This window comes from Stegastes partitus, unplaced genomic scaffold (assembly GCF_000690725.1).
Source record: "Stegastes partitus isolate 25-593 unplaced genomic scaffold, Stegastes_partitus-1.0.2 Scaffold1456, whole genome shotgun sequence".
Lineage (NCBI taxonomy): Eukaryota > Metazoa > Chordata > Actinopteri > Pomacentridae > Stegastes > Stegastes partitus.
In genome coordinates this window covers 19,052-32,232 of record NW_007579187.1, presented here as the reverse complement: position 1 = coordinate 32,232, position 13,181 = coordinate 19,052, and the positions used below count along the sequence as shown (strand labels likewise).

Below are 13,181 nucleotides of genomic sequence, written 5' to 3'. Positions count from 1 at the left end.
TAAAATAGTATCTAAAAAAATGTCCCCCTTAAAAAGTGTTTTCTTTCAGTAATATTTTGCAGGACATCCAACAAGTGTGAATGAGTGGAATAGCATCAAGCCAGTTTTATTCACACGACAAACCCAGTGCTCATTTGGCCCATCGAACTGTTCAGAGTTCATCAACTGGACCCCTCTCTCTGTCCCCAAATTCACTCACGTAACCCAATTATCAAATGGCACCAGGTCTTTTTTAAACCTCATTCTGCCCTAAATCTGGCACCAAAAATAAACTGTGGTCGAGCATTTGCACAGCAGCATTTGGTCCTAAGCTCTTTCACTCCGCCCCCCCCCCCCGGGTGGGCTGCCACAAGCGCTGGTTTGGGTACAGGACCACCAGACAATAGACATTCTGTTCCCCCCATATACACACACACATAGAGTGACAATTTAGCCATGGCTCATTTAACCCTGGCCTTTCATCCAGGCTGCGACCCCGAAGTAAGAGTCCCTAATGGGAGCCTAAATTCTTACTGAAAGACAAGCGGGCGGGAAGAAGCAAAAACACGCACAAAAGCACGTTCAGTAGTCGTTTAAACCTGCTACAGCGGAGAAAAATCGCCCACCGCGTGCAAAGTTTCACAAATACGAGCACATTTCGGCTGCGCGGCGTTTAGCAGTAAATATAAACACCCTCACACTCGCGCTGCCTATAACCACAAATAATGTGAATTTCCTTCCTCTCTGCAGCACAGAAAGCAAACGATGCTCAGCCGTCACCCACACAGTTTGCAAAAATACCCAGATGCACATCCCGGCTCACCCATGATTCATTTTCACACCGCGTGGACAGAAAAAGTCACTGAAACAATGTCAAACACAACTCTGGCATTAACAGCAGCAGCAGCACTCTCACACACAGAAAACAGAGTAGTACCCCCCCCTCTACTCTTATTGCCAGCAGGCTAGTGGGAGATGTTAGTCAAAAGGGGGAAGGGGGGGTGTTGTGAGGACATGCTGAATGTGTGTGTTTTTGTGTGTGAGTGTGTGTGTGTGGTGGGGGTCTTTGTGAGCAAGAGAGGTAGGAGGAGGAGGAGGAGGAGGACGAAGAGGGACGAGGGGAGGGGGGACACAGCGTTCTATTTCTCATAGACCAACAGCTGCTGTCTTTAGTGCAGAGAGAGAGAGAGGAAGAGGGAGGGCTGTGTGGCGTGAGGCAGTGCGTGTGCTCAGTGTTTAGGTGAATCCACAGCCCTCTGCCTCACAAGGATAAAGGATCCGCACAGAGGAAGATAGAGAGAAAAGCAACACAGGGACTTTCTCTTGCTTTTTTTTTTTAAAAGCATCCTCTGCGCTCTTTCTTGTTTTTTTCGCTTCATTCTCTCCACCGGCAGCCCTCCGTCTGTATTTTTTTTTTGCTCCTTTTGTTCCCCCGCATCCATCTCTGTTTCAGTCCAGAGAGAAGGAAGGAAGAGCAGAGTCAGAGGCATCATCATCCACCCCTCCTGCACGCCCAGCCGGTAAGCTGAGCTCAACTCGTCGTTTCTCTTCATTTTTCTTTCAAATCCACCTAGCAGCAATTGTGGGGGGGGGGGGGGGGGCCCCCCTTCCCCAAAAAGGGGGGCAAAGGGGGGGGGGGGGGGGGGGGGGGGGGGTCCCACCTTGCACCTAAAAGGGAAGCTGCAAAGCTGGAGAAGGAGGCTGAGGAGGAGAAGGATGGATGTGGGTCAGACTGGAGGCTGGTGGGTGACTGGTGGTCAGTTTGAGCAGGTTTTAGCTGGATGGTGTGTCTCAGTCGAGTGGATGTGGAGGACCAGAGTGGGTCAGGGTCTCAGGGGTAGGGAGAGAGCGATTGAATTAAACCCTGTGGAGCTGGTCAACTGGGACTTGTCCTTTTTTTTTTTTTACTGCAGTGCTTAGCTAGAGAGGCACGGTCACTGCCACAGTCGCACACATACATCAACACACGCTCGCGCAAACACCTCAGCAAAGATGAGTCGGACCCCGTCAGGAGAACATGGAGTCCGTGGAGTTGTGCTCTTTTTCAGTGATGGATGACAATTTGGTCAAAGGACATATGTGACCCAGAACCATCACAGCACATGCATCATATATCACACTGATGCACCGGAATGGTCCGCGAACAATGTGGATAAAATGCACGTCAAGCACGATGTCTGGGATCGCTCATAGAAGGGGGTCGAGTTTTTATGCTGCAAGGTGTTTGAGGTGTGAGCTGGCGCGAGTCATTTCTGCTAAAAACAATAGCCCCAGATTGCAAATGCTGATCAGAAGGGGTGGGTGCATGCGACTAGAGTGGAAAACAGGGAGGAGAGAAGGAAGGAAGGAGGGAGGGAGGAAAAAACTGAATGGAGGGATGAATGAATGAGGACGAAGGCTTTTCAGGAGCGTTTCGTTTCTTTTGAAAATGTGAAAAAAAAAAAATGTGGCAGAGGAAAGGATGTGCATGGTTAGATGGAGGTGGGGAGCAGAAAGGGTGATACCGAGCTACCATGTGACTCTGCAGGTCTTCTTTGTGTGTGTGTGTGTGCGGGGGTGAGATGCTGTGGATGGAGGGATGTAGAATAAATAGCAAAAGGTAGAAAGAGGAAGTGGTGATGAGGCGGATGTGGGGACGGGTGGAGAGGGACAGAGACTGGCAGCAGAGGTGTGTGATTGAAAGTTCTGGCGTCTGTCTATCCCTCTGTGATCGACTGACTCTGGTTATAATCCGTGTTAGCAGATTAGCAGATGACTTCCTGACATGTTCAGTTTCATGATGCAACACACAATACAAATTACACACAGCATGCATGTCTTCTCTCGTTTTATATTCTAGCTGCACGTATCTTGTGCACATGCGTGGCCATATACTTATGCACACATATGTACAAAGGCATATCCTAATATGTACATGTTCAGTATGCATGGTGCACATGTACTGATACATACACATGTGGTACATACACTACATGTTTAAAATATTACATAATACTGACTATTGCACATCTATGTGAATGCTTACACGTATCTAAATCTAAAGTGTGTTAATCAAAATGTGTGTGTGTGTGTGTCAGATTCTTCTCAGCCTGAGATGGAATGGTGGCTGCTATGGTATTTACTCCGCTGTTGCTAGGACACTCCCTTTGAACATTTTAACCGAGCCGTTTCATTGGTCCGCCGCAATGATGCAAGATTCCCTCACCCCCAAATCTTTCCTGAGCGCCCATAGAAACATGCCCGTCTGCATTTCCTCCACTCTCCTCGCTCCTTCCTTGTCACTCTTTTGTCTCACCCCTCCCCATCCCTCTCGCTTTACTGACAGGAGAGATCTCCTCGTCCGCCGTTCTCTCCGTATCACCCTCTCCTCTCTGCCGTCACTTCATTAATTAATTCCTGCTCTCGATAATTCCCTCCCTCCCGACCATCTTCGGCGTCTCCGCGCTCCCTCTGCCACTTCCTTCTCCCTCGTCCAGTCAAAACGCTCGCCCGCAAAATGGTGTTGACAGCATGTGGCGTTGTCTTCCAGTGCGGCACAGTCGTTCTCTCCTGCTGTCTTGCGGAGGATTAATACTCTGTGTGTGTCACAAAGTCCCATTTCCTCTGTCCGTGCGAGGTGAGGTGCCTTATTAGGCTGCCTTACCGTGTGTCAAGATTATAGGGTTTGACAAGGCGGAAGACAGAAGTGGGGGTTGGGGTGTCACGGGGGGAGGCTCACTTTGTATTTCTCTTAATGTACATTACATTAGACATTACATTTAAACATATTTTCTCCTCTAAAACAATCCGTTGCATCATCACCCCATGTTCACAGTCATTCAGAAGACGTGGGGAACCTTACAGCTCCAGCATGTCGGTGGGAATAGAAGATGGGGGTATGTGAGGTTAGCTGGAAGGGGGCGAAAAAAAATGAAAGCGCCCAGAAAAAGGAGTCGAGGGTTGATGATGTTTGTCTTGTTTGCTGCTCTTCTCACTGTTTCTCACCTTTGAAGAAGCCCTCTCAACACAGCCCATCAGGTGTAATGATGTGTAATGATCTCCTCCAGCCTCCGCTCAGCTACAGACATGGCTAAAGCTGCAGCATAGCCTCAGCTGACAGTCTATGAGTAACACACATACGATGACATGAAGATATGTGCAGCTACTCCAAAGTGTCACGATGCATGCCCGAAACAAGCATTTTGTCAAAACATTTGGACTCAGAATAGGGGCTAATAGAACGACATCTACTCCTACCTGCATCTGTCTGTGAAGTCAGGATTCATTCTGGTATCATTTTAGAAAAGCAGTTCTTTACTTCAGTCGCTCATTTTAAAGGTTGTGATATCTGAACATCCTGTACTCATCCCATGACTGCTTGTTGAAAAGTGAGTCAACAGTAAATCATTGCTCTTTTTTTTTTAAACCCCAAAAGCCCATCAGAGAGTCTTTTACCGTCGCAGAAACCAGCGGATGTACAGTCAGTCAATCCTTTTGTTGAACTACAACATCATCCATATGTTTGTCCATGTGGCCCAACTGGTTTTTCCTCAAAGCGCCTGACAATCCATGTTTCATCCCCAACACTCCTAATCTTTCTGACTGGCCGATCCATCTGTCCGGCAGCAACATCTGTCATTCAAACATCTGCCACTCGAGCTCTCGCGCTTGCTGTTGAGGCTTCTTTTGTTTTTGTCAAGAGTTCAGAGGTTGGATCAAGCTGGTGTTGTAGCTGAAATAATTTAGGAATTTGAGATGTGATCCTTCTCCACCTGATAATCTTGTGGCTGTTAATCCAGTATTGTCAGGAATTAGGGATTACTGCCTCAGAGCAGAGATGATCCTGTTAAAAGGGCACAGGGTGGAGTGATGGAGGGTGAGGCCTGGTCCACGTATAGCATGCTGGAGGCTTTACTGGATCTATAGCAGAAAGGATAAAAGTGAAACTGGGGTTACTGTCTATGACTTGCTTTTGTTGTCTTGCTGCAAGTTCATTACAAAGACCGATATAGTCTGTACTGTGAATATCAAGCTACAGGCTCGTCGCTAGTTAGCTGAGCTTTGCATGAAGACTGCAGCTCGCCTGTCTGTCAAACTTCCCACCACTGCCTCTTAAGGTTACCAATCAGTGCTAATTAGTTCATCATATCAATATTATATATGTATTTCTCACAAATTCTTGGTGCAAAAAATCTTTACTGTGGCACATAATCCTGCACAAACCCACAACTAGTCGCTTTAACAAACCAAACAAGACAGAACTGGTTTAAAACACAAAATAAACAACCTGATGATAGTAGACTGATTTTTTTTTTTAGTGATGGACTGAAACAAAACATCAACCTTTAAACTAAATCAACAGTCCTCTTGGTAAGGTAATATCACTCATTCCTGGTGCTATTTAAATTTCCCCTTTCTGTCACCATCAGGGATTTTCTGGATGTGTCAGTATCTTAAAACAAAGTAGAACACGGATCCTCAAGAGCTGCCAGTAAAGCATTTGGTTCTGATTTCATAGAGTATGAAGTTCCACAAGTCTCTGCATCGCTAGTTTGGAGAGAAACGAGTCTTAAGACTCAACACTTAATTAAAAATCGAGACGAACACATTTTGAAATGAGGGATTCTTTTAATTGAACACATATCTTTGAAGCAACTCACTGAATCAGTGAGAAAGTAGATTGAGAAGGCAGTGAGATTTAATTCTCCATGACAAGGGAGCCAAGATCTGATAACTTTTCGATCATACTTAAGTCTCAGCGTTGGATAGCACTTGTGAAAACTACTGAAAAGTCTTATTAGACTCTGTTATCGTCCTTGTTACGGGCATCCTGCTGAAACTCTTTGAAATGTGCGCTATTACATTGAGTAAGACATGGAGACGAGCCACAGTGAGTCCCGTCCTGCTTCTAACCAGACATGACGGGGCCTGTCCAACTCTCTCTTTCAATGGCAACGAAGGAGGAGAGGGTTGATTTCTCCATGTAATCAGATTACCTCAGATCTGTTCCCTCAGGACTTCCGACGATATCATGGCCTGTTGTATGTCGATGAGATCCATCGCTGTCCGCAAACATCTATAGCCCCAGTGCTCACCCTCTGGTCATATTTAAGATCAATATCCCCAATTCAGTGCACAGTGGGAGGACAGGGAGTGATACTGTGCTGCAATTAGTGTGTAATATGTGAAGAGACAAACAATCTTCTCAGCAGTGGCATCAGCTCACTTTAAAGGTTCTGCTGGATAATATGTCCAAGTGTTTGGTTACTGAGGCTCGTGATTAATGTATTGATAGGAAGGAGGAACACTTATTAGACATGGCCTATAAGCCTGAATGACTAAATTAATGAGTGCTTGTATTGTAAAGCACTTTCATCAGGAAAGACATGTTTCATCACAGGATGAACGTGATCACTCAGAGCAACTTTGGCCCAAACCCTGCCAGTAAAATGCTCCCTTCAGTGTAACTGACCAGGTCTGTAGAATTTGTCAGTTTTCTGTAGTTAACAGCCATGATATAGAATGTAATCAACTATACTTGTGGTCGTATTAAATCTATATCTCTTCTCTGTTGACTATTTGCTAATAGTTTGCACGTCAAATTAACAAGAAGGATGTCCCAAACTAAAGCAGCATTTCATGACCAAACTTGGTTATTTTGTGGGGTTAAACATTACAGCAGAAAAAAGGACAATCAGAATTGAGGGCGTGTTTACCTACAGCGTGGGTCCTAAATGATGCCGTATTACTGTGTCAAGACTAATGTTAACGCTAACTAATCCTCATCCTCATAGATTTTTGGTTTGCAGCCTTCAAAATATGACCACTTTTATGAAAATAGAGCCGATAAAGTACAAACATAGTCACCATATGTTCTGTGCTGCTTGTCCAGATACATTCATCCATTAACTAACAGACTCAGACAATCAGGGTGAAATAACTGTGATCCTAAAATTGTTGTCATAATGTGCCAACACCCTAAACCCTAACCCTAACCCTAACCCTACCATACTCGGGCTACAGAGACGTACTTGCAGTACAAAAACAATACTTTATGTCCATGTGCTCTACATGGATCATAATTTTAGTTGTGAATGTGGCCATTTGCTGAGTGCCTATTTAAGATCCTTTGATGTAGTGCTGACCCATGATTCATATTTTCATCTTAATGGTTTTATGCACATGTATACCTGCTATGCATTTATGCTCAGCATGGGACCTCTGAGATGGAGTCCTGGACACATGAGCCATGCATTCACACCTATCAGAGGAAGGCCCAGCGAGTTACCCTCAGACTAACTGGTTTCAGTTTGGTGGTAAGTTACGAAGCACAATGGCTGAGGAAGGAGAGAAAAGTGAGGGAAATGTCAAGGGATGTTTTGTTGAGATTAACATATTTCAAAGGCAGCTTTGCACGTAAGCAGTGTACCTACTAAAGCAGACACACAGGAGCTGTACAGCTAATACATTTCAATATTTGTTCCTTTATCCTAAGTCCTATCATCAGTGCAGTACTGAACAATGTTATCACACATCACAGATGTTGCTCATATTGGCCCGTTTTAATGCTGCTTTTATATCAACTCACGCAAGGTTTCAATCAGCCTCCGTTATCAGCGTAAACTCCGTCAGTGACGTGAAAAACACAAACAGCCGTTCTCATTTCAGTCTAATCATTGTATGTATTTGCATGTTTTTATCTATTTCTGTGTGTGTGTGTGTTCACATGCGAGGATGCCAGATCTGCCAGGCACACCAGGATGCTGGCAACCAGGCTTTTATTCTGTGTTTGATCAGGCTTATGGGACTATACACACAGACTCTTATTTTCCTTTCTGTGCACATAGACACACAGACATGCTCATTAATTAGTTCAGCTAAAGTCATTAAGGATTTATCTACCGTATATATCATTCTTTTTGCATCAGACAACAAAGACGGACCAGGAATGCATCGAAAATAAATTACCGGACAAAAATAAACCAGAAAACCAGCCAAGATCTCAAACTTTCACACCAGGGATCCACCAACATGTCCCAAATCGACTCTCTTTTTAGTTCATTCTCATCCTGTTCCATCAATTATTTTTTCTCTGCGTCAGCTTGAGTCCATACTTTACATCGCAGCCAATTTCCCATATTTGAGAGCTGCTGCTGCTATGCTGCCCCTCCCAGCGGGACTGGGAATAGTGTAACGCTGCATCCTCTGCCATGTGAGACACACTGCAGCACAGTGTGATGGAGCATCGCCTATGTCAAGGACATGCTCTTCCTGGTAGACTTCGACGCACAGAGCTAAATATAGATTCGAGGTCACATAGGGTCAGAGGTCACCTCATTCATTCATTCTCTGCGGTCATGTGCTGCAGCCAAGAGGCTGAGACACATGACGTGACCTAGTTTCACTATTTTCTGCATACAGTCGAATCTATATAAAGGTAGCGTTCTTTACTGTGAGAAAGAAAATTTGTGTTAGTAGTTCCTCACTGAATTATTCACTCTGACATCAACTTTAGTTTTCGCTTTTAATTCATTCATGCCAGCTGTTTTCTGCTTTCACTAGTGAGTGACGCATCTGTCACGCCAACAACATTTTCAGTCATGACAGAAGCTGTAACATCGGTTGCGATGAGCGTTACTCACATCGAAGAGCCATTCCAATTTGAGAACTCTTACATTTTTAAGTGGACCTACAACAATCCGTACAGCTCCATCCACTCTGTCTGTGCACGCTGCCATTTAAGGCAATTTTTTTTTCTATAATTTTTCTGCCACTAGCACAAGAAGATGATGTTACTATTTTCAGTTTCACCTACAAACCTCTAATTGGCTCTGTTGCTTTGCTACCAGTGAAACTTCCGTCTGTGAACATCAGAGCTATAGGAACTGGTGACAAATCAGAAGCTGTGGACAGAAATCTAGAGGTCTGAAACGAAGCTACTTTACTATTTTGTGATGCAGAGAAACAAGGCAAAGGAATCCCTGAAACTGGGACACCAATTAAAGCTCAAAGATTGATACGACAGCTTTTTTTTTGCTATTCTTACGCTTTTTAACTGTGCATTATAATGAATTAAGGTACAACAACATCAGAGGCATTTGTTTGTAGAAACGAGGAGAGGATGCAGCAACATGTACAGAATTAAACCTTGGCTACTGGGGTTTGCTGTATTGTGTCAAATTCCCAACCTGTACAAACTACAGAGGCTGAAAATATTTGTTATCATGTCCTGATGCTCAAGACACACATGCCATGATTTCTGCCAGTATCTATTATATCAACTGCAGTCTGATGACAAAAGATCTGTAGTATGGCGCTGGAACACAGCTACAGACAGACAGAAAGGGACTAAATGAGGGGTGATGCAAAGAATAAGGATTTTTTTTTTTTGATTTGTTATTGATACACAAACAGAATTAAAGATCAACTTTGTCCATATGGTGTTTTTTTATATACTAGAAGACATATCAGGAGTGAAATAAACCATCAACACCATGACTGTGCAATTCCAGAAACTGCAGCATACCAATGACTCTCCTGGTTTCATACGTCACAAACTTAAGGAATTTATCCTGTCAACTTGCAGGGTGGGACTTTCTGTATCATAAAGTGGTTTTAAGGTGTTTGAGCACAGCTGTAGGTGAGCCGATGTGCTCGAGCTGCCATGACTGGGGGGAGATGTGTGGAGGGACAACAGAGACGCACTGTCCAGAAGAAGCAACGGTGTAGGTCTATTTTCATGAAAAAAAAAGTCTAACTTTGATGAGTTGAGATGAGTTTTTAGGGGTTAAATCATCAGAAAAGGGACTTCAAAGAAGAGAATGGTGACCGGTGCGTGCAGGCAGAGAGGTAGGCAGGGAATTGGACGAACAGAAAGACAAGCAGACAGACAAAGAATGGACTGAAAGAGTGAAGGAGAGTTGAAGGAGAAGGGAGTATCACAAGACAGCAAGACGCCAGAGACTGGAGTTCAAACTGCCTTTATGTACCGTTTTATAGTAGTCCTTGTCTCTCCTTGTCATTCAATCGCTGTTTTACACTGTCTCACAAACACACACACACACACACACACACACAAACACACACACACAGGTTTTGTTCAATTACAGTCAAACCTGATCAATGTACATCATATTGATTCAGTTTTCAAACTTACTGTACGTACTGCCATCTGCATACACACAAAGCAACTCGAATCAGCTCAGCACAATTACATTTTTATCTTCATTCCAATGCAGCTAACTTCATATGTAAAAAAACACACACACACACTCACACACATCTATCCTTCTTCCCCATATTAAAAACAGCATGTGAGCAGTCCATTAAGGACAAAGAGGGGCTGCCGGTACAGACGTACACTGCGTTTGTCTTTGTTTACAGATAGTGGGGGTGCAGTGAAATCTACAGTAACACACACATGCACACACACACACACATCACGAGCCCCCTGCGAGTCCATGTAGAACCCTAAAAGCCAATTGTGTTCTCTATGATAGCGGCTAATTGGCATCCCACATCACAAATAAAGATAACAAGAGCTTACTGTACATCCATCTATCCTCTGACAGCTGAGGCGCAGACACAAAACTGCTATTAAAACCAAAATCTAAAGCCATAATTTTCCCTACTCTGCTTTTCTAAGGTTCAAAATGCCCCCGAGCCGAAACAGTGGTATTCAAATATTAATGACGCTGTTAAATATAAGGAATATATTCATCTCTGTGGTGGAGAAAGAAAAAAAAAAAAGAGGAAAGAATTGGGAAACTGAACGATGCTACTCTCTTCGGTTAGACGCTTTTACAAACAAGATGCTGTAACACATACAGTACAGCACAAACATTTAAGCACTTAATTCAGAGGCATCAGAAGTCGTTTTTTTTTTTTTTTCATCCGCAAATAAGCCGTGAAATCCCCGAGTTGCTGCCCCACTTCTTTATTTCACTTGAAAAATGATCTCTCTGAAGCATGTCACACAATGGATTCAAGTACAGCTGAAACATGCCATAAATCTTTCCATTTTTTTTTCCCTCCCTCCGTCTCTCATGCCATCCTCCTCTTTTCTTTGTCAGCTTCGTAACACGGGGCTCACAATGCTCATTTGCAATCGCCCTTTCATGAGGCACCGTGCACTGCTCTGGACTGGTGCACGTGAGAGATGGAGAAGAGGAGGGGGAGGGGTGACGGAGGAGAATCGTAACCTCCTCCTTCGATTTCCGTCGCTCTCTTTTTGCTCTCTGCCACTCCATCTTTCGCTCTCACGCTCAGCCTTTTTTTTTTTTGCCCTTTTATTCTCTCGTCGCTCCTCACCTCAACGAGGGACAGCAGCATCTATTATTACTTATGAATGAATGTGTGTTGTGTGTGTGTGTGTGTGTGTGTGTGTGTGGATGAGAGGCAAACCGGCTGTAGCATTCCATCAGCGGTCAATCTTCAGGGATGGTCTGGCTGGATCGGACACTGCCACCTCCCATTTTAGTCCTGAAACTGGATCTTTGTCACAATTCCTCTCCTTTAGTTTTGTTTCCTCTCCTTCTCTCTTCCCTTATTATATCTCTTTTCCTTTCCTTCTTGTCCAGTTTCACGTTTTTCCTTGTCTCCAAAAACTCACCCACCTGACTGTTATCCCAGAAATGTACATTTCATCATCCATCCATTATCTATACACCGCTCAATCCTCACTAGGGTCTGGGGGGCTGGAGTCTATCCCAGCTGACTTAGGGTGAAGACAGGAGACACCCTGGACAGGTCACCAGTCTATCACAGGGCTACACTTAGAGACAGACAACCAAGCACACTCACATTCACACCTACGGACAATTTAGAATCACCAATTAACCTCAACATGTTTTTGGACTGTGTGGGAGGAAGCCGGAGAACCCGGAGAGAACCCACGCTGCACGGGGAGAACATGCAAACTCCACCGGGACGCGAACCAGCAGCCTTCTTGCTGCGAGGCAACAGTACTTACATTTCATCATCTTTAAAAAAAAAAAAGTCTTTTCGTCTTCTTTCAAACAACACAGTCGATTAAATGAGTTTGAGCAGCTCTCTGAGTTAGTTTAGTTCACTCTTCATCCCTCCTCTGTCCCCCCTCACATGTGGCTCAACGGCAGCCTCCTGCACTCGTCTCTATCTTTAGGGAGAACAAATGATAGAAGGAGGATATAAAAGACACACAAGAGGAGGAAGAGGCCAAAAGGTTGAGTGGTGAGAAGATGAGTGAATGAACAGCTGCATGAAAGAGGAGGCCGAGGTGAACAGAGGGTGGAGAGAGGGGTGTGTCGAAAGAGTGGTCAGAAGGTTGAGAAGAAGTGAAAGAGCTAGACAGGGGAGTGAGGACAGGGATAATCATCAATGGGGTTTTTAAAAATGTATTTTTTAAAAGGACCTGTTCAGTGAGCAGAACTAACATGATCTTAGTATCTCAGACTCAAACAACAAAAACAGACAGATGTCTCCATGCAATGACTTTGTGATCTCCGGCTCTTCTTTTCATTTTCTGCCTCAGCACCTCCGAGCTTCTCACCACCTCTAAATACATATCGACTGACAGAGCTGAAAAAGCAGTCCCCCTCCAGCTGGCGGGACTTCTGTGACAGCGTCTGCTATCTGGAGACTGCAGAGTGGTCTGATATTTGATAAACATGACACTGATTCATTATATGGGCTCATCAAGTGGCAGAGCTGAGATCAAAGGCTTCCTGGAATCTGATTGATTAGTTGTGACAAAAAAAAAAAAGAATCAATCAAAAAAAATAATCAGTTGCGACATTAAAAACTTTTGACAGGTGAAGTGAATTACATTGATCATCTTGCTACAATGCAGCGTTCTGATGGGAAGCCTTGGCAATCACGAGGATGTTACTTTGCCACATACATCCAAGTTAAACAATAAACCAACGTGACAAAGACCTCAATGCATCTACACAACCTCCAGACTCTTTAGATCCAGTCTTGCTTGAGCATCCATGAGATGGGCTGGAAAAAGCTCAATACACGGAGGCCTCACCCTGCAAACCAGAAAACGTCCCAGCATCAGACACCACAGAGGTCCCGTGTCCATGCCTCGATGGGTCGGAGCTGTTGTGGTGGCACGGAGGGCACCCACACAATTTAGTGCTGTGGTTGATTATCTGAAAAGATATTCACACAAACTAGTAATAAGTTAAAGCTGTGGTGGGCAGATTATTTTTTATGTAATTGAACAAAAATTCCATGTT

At 44.3% G+C, this 13,181-nt stretch overlaps 1 protein-coding gene across 1 annotated transcript in view; it reads left to right on the top strand.

Moving 5' to 3' along the window:
• Window positions 1–1,178: 1,178 nt before the first annotated feature.
• LOC103370633 (protein FAM49A-like) overlaps window positions 1,179–13,181 on the top strand; it is a gene marked incomplete at its 3' end in the record, with an annotated part of 31,048 nt that continues 19,045 nt past the window's right edge. Inside the window, exon 1 of the mRNA XM_008299753.1 lies at window positions 1,179–1,499. The remainder of the gene's footprint in view (window positions 1,500–13,181) is intronic.